The sequence below is a fragment of the Hordeum vulgare genome, chromosome 7H (genome assembly GCF_904849725.1).
Source record: "Hordeum vulgare subsp. vulgare chromosome 7H, MorexV3_pseudomolecules_assembly, whole genome shotgun sequence".
Classification (NCBI taxonomy): Eukaryota; Viridiplantae; Streptophyta; class Magnoliopsida; order Poales; family Poaceae; genus Hordeum; species Hordeum vulgare.
In genome coordinates this window covers 82,042,098-82,049,596 of record NC_058524.1, presented here as the reverse complement: position 1 = coordinate 82,049,596, position 7,499 = coordinate 82,042,098, and positions in this window count along the sequence as shown.

Below are 7,499 nucleotides of genomic sequence, written 5' to 3'. Positions count from 1 at the left end.
GAAGTACCAATCCTAATTTTGTATCAGTTTGATTTGTATTTTGTGATTTTGTTTTATCATAGCTTGAAGGTGAGCTCTGCAAACAATTTATAGTTCTTTTTAAGATCCAGTTCCGCATGATACATATTAGCACACCAACCATTTGGATATACGAGTTTGATTGAGAAATATGCACTATGTCTATCAGTTTAATATTGTTCACAATTTATTACAAATATTACCATATGTCTTCTAAGTATCTACAAATAAGGCGCATAACAGGCCCACTGAAAATGATTAAACTTCCATTCCGCATTCACCTTTGAGAAAGAAACAATAATTTTGCTGAAAAAATAACTACATATTTTTACATAATTTTCAAGCATTTCATACTACATTCAAAAAGGACGGGCGCGGCAACGCGCGCCAACGAATCATCTAGTTAACATGGAAAGATTCGTAGTGGCCTGATCAGAGAGGCACACACAGATCCAGTTTGATTGACTTGGACGTGTAAATGCACGACGAGATCAAGACTCTGTTGTCATTGTACAAAAGTCGTGTGTGTGTGGGAGAGAGATAGATCACCCTTTCGGATGCCTCAGTTCTATTTTTAGACTTGTTCAGGATAGGCAGAAAAGGTTGTGTGTCAATTTCGTTTCACTGATGAGGTAAAACGTTATCTATTAAGCAAATCAACATGTGGTTGGATGGTTAGAGATATGGTGATATTCTTAGACCATCAAAGTTCAAGGAATATTTATTCTTTACCCCCTCTATTCTAACATCAATGCACCGTAGTTTTATGCGAGGAATAGTTATTCTTTACCCCCTCTATTCTAACATCAATGCACCGTAGTTTTATGTTTTGTAAAGTTTGTCTTATTTTATATGTAAAAAAAGACCATAAGAAAGTATATAATCATCATAAAAATATTTTATGTCACGTAAAATTGCAAACATAGAAACATAGTGTAAAAATAGACATAAAATGTAATTTTTCTGATCGTATGGCCTATATTTTTGTATTTTATGTCAAATTTTACGTAATGAATCAATATAAATATAAGTACTTGTATTTCAAATGTAATTTATTTATCAAATGATCGTAAGATTACCTCGAGTGAAGAATAACTATTCTGCATACCAAATGACAAATAGACTTTCTGTTGGGTTTGGGCATTCAGTAATACAGGTTTTGCATTATAACAGTTTTAACAATCGGTCTGCAGCTTAACATATGCATGTACCCAATAGCGAATCTTGAAAGAAAATGAAGGAGGGGCTCAATGTTAACCATGTGAAAAAAATACACTAACTCTCAGTTTTTTAATTAATTTTTTTTATGATGAATACTACTAAATTTTGTTTTTAAATTTTTGAAGGAAGGCTCAAGCCTGTTGAAGCTTGTGTTGACGTAGAGCTTATGTTAACATAAGCTTCAATTTTAGCAGTTTTGAAATAATATTTTTTTTTATGATGAATACTACTAAATTTTAAAAGGACTCATTGTGTTGACGTAGCAGTGTGTACGTTGACTCTCTTGAGATATACCTACAATCTGGTTGCCTCCGATTAAACAACGGGGGCCGTGCGCTTTGGAAAAAGAATGCGCGTCTCCTTCTAGATGTGCTCCAGCACATGTTATTGAAAGATTCGCAATGGCCTGATCGGAGAGGCACGCACAGATCCAGTTTGGCTGACTTGGACGTGTAAATGCACGACGAGATCAAGACTCTCTTGTCACTGTGCAAAAGTCGTGCGCGTGTGGGAGAGAGATAGATCACCCTTTTGGATGCCTCAGTTCTATTTTTAGATTTGTTCAGGATAGCCACGAAAGGCTGTGTGTCAATTTCGTTTCAAGGATGAGGCAGAACGTCAACCTGTGGTTGGATGGTTAGAGGTATAGTGATATTCTTAGACCATCAGAGTTTAAGATGATATGCCGGTTTAATTTCTTAAAGGTGTTCATACGAATAAGATACACATGTATACGTTTATAGAAATAAATATACGTGCGTATATATGAACATTTGCATGTGTACTGCGTTAAAAATGGTTATCCATTCCCTTTATCAAGGCTGTGTTTTCTTTGATGGAATGTGAAGCGCCCGGTTAACTCATGGACATTTGCTAGGGAATAATTTGAAGGTCAATTTTTTAACACAATATAAATACATATGTTTATGTAAACGCACAAACATTCATCCCTATAAAATGTATATACATATACTTTATGAGCATTTTTAAAAGACCGAACTGGCATATTTTTAAAAAATTGAACCGACACATCATTCTATTTATTTCTTCATCATTTCTAGAAATCAGAGTACGGGCTTTTTAGAATTTATTGCATCAACTTTTTTTTTGAATGAGTCCTTTTAAATTTTTAACTTTCAGAGTTTGCACCTCGACACACTTGATGGGCCCTCGTGCATCGCTGATGCAGGCCGCCCACTCACATGTGGAGCGGTGCTGCAAGCCTACCCTCGAGCTGCTGCAAGAGACGACCGCTGACACTTCAAGGGTCAACGTTGGTGATGCAAGGACCACTACCAAATGCTGCGAGCGACAACAATGATGTTGCAAGTCGGGTGTGAAGATGACACTGTGAGTTAGTGAGTTGAGCCGATGCCACGAGCCTGGCAGGAGGACATTGCAACGTGGATGGGGAAGGGACGGTAAAGCAAATGTCATGGATATTGTTTTACTCATATTCCCCACTTGGTAAGAGGGGTCGTAAGGAACGTCATGATGAGTGAGATCCATATGAAAAGGCAATTCTATGAATCGGAAGGTGACCGATTTGGACGCCCCATCGCTTGTTCGACTCGGTCACAAAAGTATAGCTTGAGAAATTTATTACTGAAGTACATGCATGCCTTGTAAACCTGAAAAAAGTAGGTGTGGATATACTAATTGAGAACCGATCTATCGAATCAAAAAGCCTAGACCAAAATCAAATGAACCAAAACCCAAAAAGTTGGTCCCTAATACGATTCTCACTTTTGAAGACACTCGTTCACCGAACCAAACATACGTAAGGAACACCTCCAAGTGTCCAACGGAGCGTCACATCGACATCCCGGTCTATTCATGACCGAAAATAAACAAATTCTAGCCTACCAAGTCAAACGCAGGCATGTCACCCTCCATATCATTCTCTCTCGACTCGAAGTGGCTGGTCCAACCTTAGCAGACGCGTTGTCTGGTTCCACCGGTGGCGGGCCTAACCTCGACAGGTGACCTGATGTGTTCAGGAGACGACATGTACATGAAGGTTCATAATTACCAAAGGTTGTCTTCATTTCCCTGTTCGATCATACTTCTTGTTGATTCCTTGTTAATTTGCAACCTTCACGGACGTTACTTCATGTGCATCGGCTCTATCAGGTTAAAAACCAACACCAAACCAAAAATCCGGTCCGATTTTGTTTACTGGCCAGTATAGTTTTTGAAAGGGAAAAGTCTGAGACATTTCCTCGTCCCCTCGCATCGCTCCCGCGAGAGACCGAGGGGATAACCCTAGCCGTCGACGTGCGTCCCTCTCCCTTTCGTCCCTTCCCTCGCCGCCGGGCAAAGCCCGATGGGTGCTGGTGGTGGCGGGGCCCTTTCTCTCCTCGCTCACGGGAGCTTCGCGCGGGTGGGCGCTTCCTGGTGATGGCACAACGCGGATTCGGGCGCGGCGGCGTTCGACTGTGCTCCGTGGGGATGTTGCAGAGCGGCATGCTGAGAGTGGAGGGCCGGATGCGGATGGTTCAGGGTGGATGCATGCCGGGGGTGGCTTCGGCTGGATCTGCCCTGCGGGCGGCGCGGGCTGCGGCGGCTCTGTTCGAGGCGGACCTGGTGGCCGATGGGCGGCTCAGGAGATGGTGCCTGGTGGCGGGGCGCCCGCCCGTCACGACTGTGGTACGGTCAGGGTGCTGGCTTCTCTGGGGGCCCTCTTTGGTGTCGGGATGCGGTTGATCCGTCGGTCCTCGCCTGCGAACGACGGGTGGCTACCCCTTCTCGCGTGGATGTGGGCAGAGGCCGTGGTAGGACGTCAGGGGCGACGCAGGGGAGGCTGTTGGAGGGACGGGCATACCGACTGCTTGTCACTGGCGCAGGGGGCGCCGGTCCGGACGAGCTCTGCTCCCCCTCCCCTCTTCCAGGCTTGGCCTCCTGGCTGCAGATCGATGTTGCGGGGTGGGACGGCCACCGACGGTTCTGTTGATGCTTGCGTCCTATCGGTCGGCTCAAGCCGGCACCTTTGATGGTCTCCGAAATATCTGGAAGCGGGGTGGCGACCCTGGTGGTGGGAGCTGCTGGCTCGTGGGCGGAGTTCGCGGCTCGGGTGCTGACATGCTCGTTGCCATGGCCGCATGGGCGGTATTGGGGGCGGGCCTTCGACAATCTACGGTGGTGATGCGGGCGGCGATCTCCTGCCGTGTCGTACCACGGGCGGAGGCGGAGGGTGGTGGCCGAGGCGAAAACCTCGTCTGGTTCGGACCAGATCGATGGCGGCGGCGTTCATGTGTCCTTGCCTTCCTGAAGGCTCCATCGCGGTAGCACTGTGTCCTTCGCCGTACTCCGGGTGAAAACCTCGATTCAGTGGATCGGGCGGTGGCGGCTTTCGGTGCTGTTTCTTTCTTGGAAGCACCGCTTTGGAGTTTCCTGGGTCGTCGAGTTTTGATGTTGCTGATCATCACTTCGTGAGCGCCTTGAATGTGCCTTGGGTGTGTATGGTGTTGAGTTGTATGTTTTTTGTATGTGGATCGTTGCTTTATCTCTACTACTAATAAACAGTCCAACGTATTCATCGCTACGTCACCCCAAGCAAAGCTACACAATTTCCCGCAGAGGAATTATAACCTTACGATCAGATCTTGTAATTATATCTAACCATCCAATTTGTGGCAGGCCCACCTGAAATGTGCGTCTACCATATTAGTCTGACGGACGAAAACTCTGCCAGAGCAACCAAAAATATCCCCCCGTTCACGTCCAGCACCTAAGTAGCTGAATATACGGTAACAAACAGCAAATAAGGGAAATCATATAACAGAAAGTACCTGAATTCACGTCACGTCCAGCAAATTATTACGGAAACAAACAGCAAGGAAGGGAAACAAACAGCAACAAATAATTCACGTCAAGCAGTTCATGCGTCGTCGTCGCCGTCGAGACGCAGCCGTCGACGCATCCACCAACGGCCGCTACGACGACCTCTCCACCAACAGAGCTGCAAACGTCGACGCATCCGCCAACGGCCGCGACGACGAGGTCTTCACCAATACAGCTGCAGCCGCCGAGGCACCCGTCCACGGCCGCGACGACAAGCTATACGCCGTATAAGGTGTTGCCTTCTCTCTGCGTTCAGATCCATCTATTGCTTTGACTGATCTGGTTGTCTTTCTGCAAGATATTATCATAACAACTACATCATGATGCATTGTTCTAAATAATTAATAATCTATTGCTTTGGTTGATCTGGTTGTCTTTCTGCAAAAAATTATCATAACAACTACATCTTGATCCACTGAAGAGTTTAACTTCATAGAAATTCTGGAATATGTGTCACTTAATCATGGGGTTTTCTTGAAATAAGGAGCGCTGGTGCACACGCTGCCGTGGCGTCCGAACTAGCAGCTGCTACATTATTTTGTACCAAACTGGTACAGCATAGTGAGTTCTGTCGCCATTTTTATGACTTTTTCAACCATGAATTTGTTAATGCTGTGCAAGTTCGTGTACCAGTGATGATATTAAACTGTAAGTGAGTTCTGTGGCCACTTTTATGTATTTTTCAAGCTTGTGTATGAATTTGTTAATGTTGTGCAAGTCCGTGTACTAATGATGATATTAATATTAAACTGTAAAAAAATATAGTCGCACTTGAGCAATCTGGCCGTCACACTATATATAACTATATACAGTACATGCATGTACTCCCTCCATCCCAAAATAAGTGTCTTAAGCTTAGTACAACTTTGTATTATAGGATGTAGTTCAACATGGAACTCTATACCTTCATGTACAATGGTATGATGACATTTTTCACATAAACAGAGTTGGCGGAGTTCGTATGACACCAACCACTCCGAACGGGACGCGCACCCCCTTCCACGATATAAGCAACTCCCAATCGTTGGGTGATGATCAGTACCTAATCAGTATATTTTTGTTTTCTTGCTGGACTGCTAAATTGTCTCATTTATTACAGACCCTAAAGAAGTAAAAAGGCAGAGGGATAGAGAGCGGTATGCACAAAATAGGGATGAGATTAATAAGAGACGGCGTGAGGCCTATAAACAGAAGAAGATTGCCGCTGCCGAGAACAGTGCGGCAAACGCAGAGCTGACTATATCACAAGGTAATGACCATCAACTAAATGATATAAGGCCCATACGTATTGTTATTTAACGATATATTCTTTGTCTATTCAGACTGTAGTGATATTAAGAACCGCATTGAACGTGAGCGGTATGCACAGAATAGAGAGGTAATATTAAAGCGACAGCGACAGGCCCGTGACCAGAAAAAGCATAATGTTGTCGTCCTTGATGGCAGTAACCTTGTAACACAAGTCAATGCTACCGGACAATCAGCAGTCACACAACTGGCTAACATAACATGTGCGGGTGGTGCAGTACCAAATTCCAGAGAGCTTCTAGACGAAAACGAGAATATTTATGGTGGCGACGAATCCGATTGGTTGCACAGAAATGATGCATACCAGATTCAACGAAAGTCTGGACAAGTAAGAGTCACACAAATGGAAGTGGTAGAGAACCCACAACTCAACCTACGTATCCAAGAAGATTCTTTTAAAACAAGAGGTTACTTCTGTGACTTATTAATGGTGCTAAATTCTCAGGTTTGACTTTGTTCTTTAATTTGGCCCTCTCCTATAGTTTCAGGTATAGCGCATTCTGATGATAATGGTCCAGTGATGCAGCCTACACCAGCTGCAGGGCAAACCACTCATAATCAAGGTGTTGTGTGTTTTTTCCTAAAACTGGTCAGGTTTGACTTTGTTCTTTAATTTGGCCCTCTCCTATAGTTTCAGGTATAGCGCATTCTGATGATAATGGTCCAGTGATGCAGCCTACACCAGCTGCAGGGCAAACCACTCATAATCAAGGTGTTGTGTGTTTTTTCCTAAAACTGGTCAGGTTTGACTTTGTTCTTTAATTTGGCCCTCTCCTATAGTTTCAGGTATAGCGCATTCTGATGATAATGGTCCAGTGATGCAGCCTACACCAGCTGCAGGGCAAACCACTCATAATCAAGGTGTTGTGCGTTTTTTTCTAAAACTGGTACATGACAAAGGGTTACAACCAAAGGTACTTACTCATTGGGACACAAAATGTTTTCAGGCAACGACCATGAAGAACATGCATACGGAATACTGGAGCCCGATGTCCACACCGTCAACATTGATGGTGTGCATTATGTCCTTTTGTGTTTCATCTCCTCATTGTTGTTGAACATGAACTTAACATGATTTCTGACCCTTAATGATTTATTCATATCTTCGG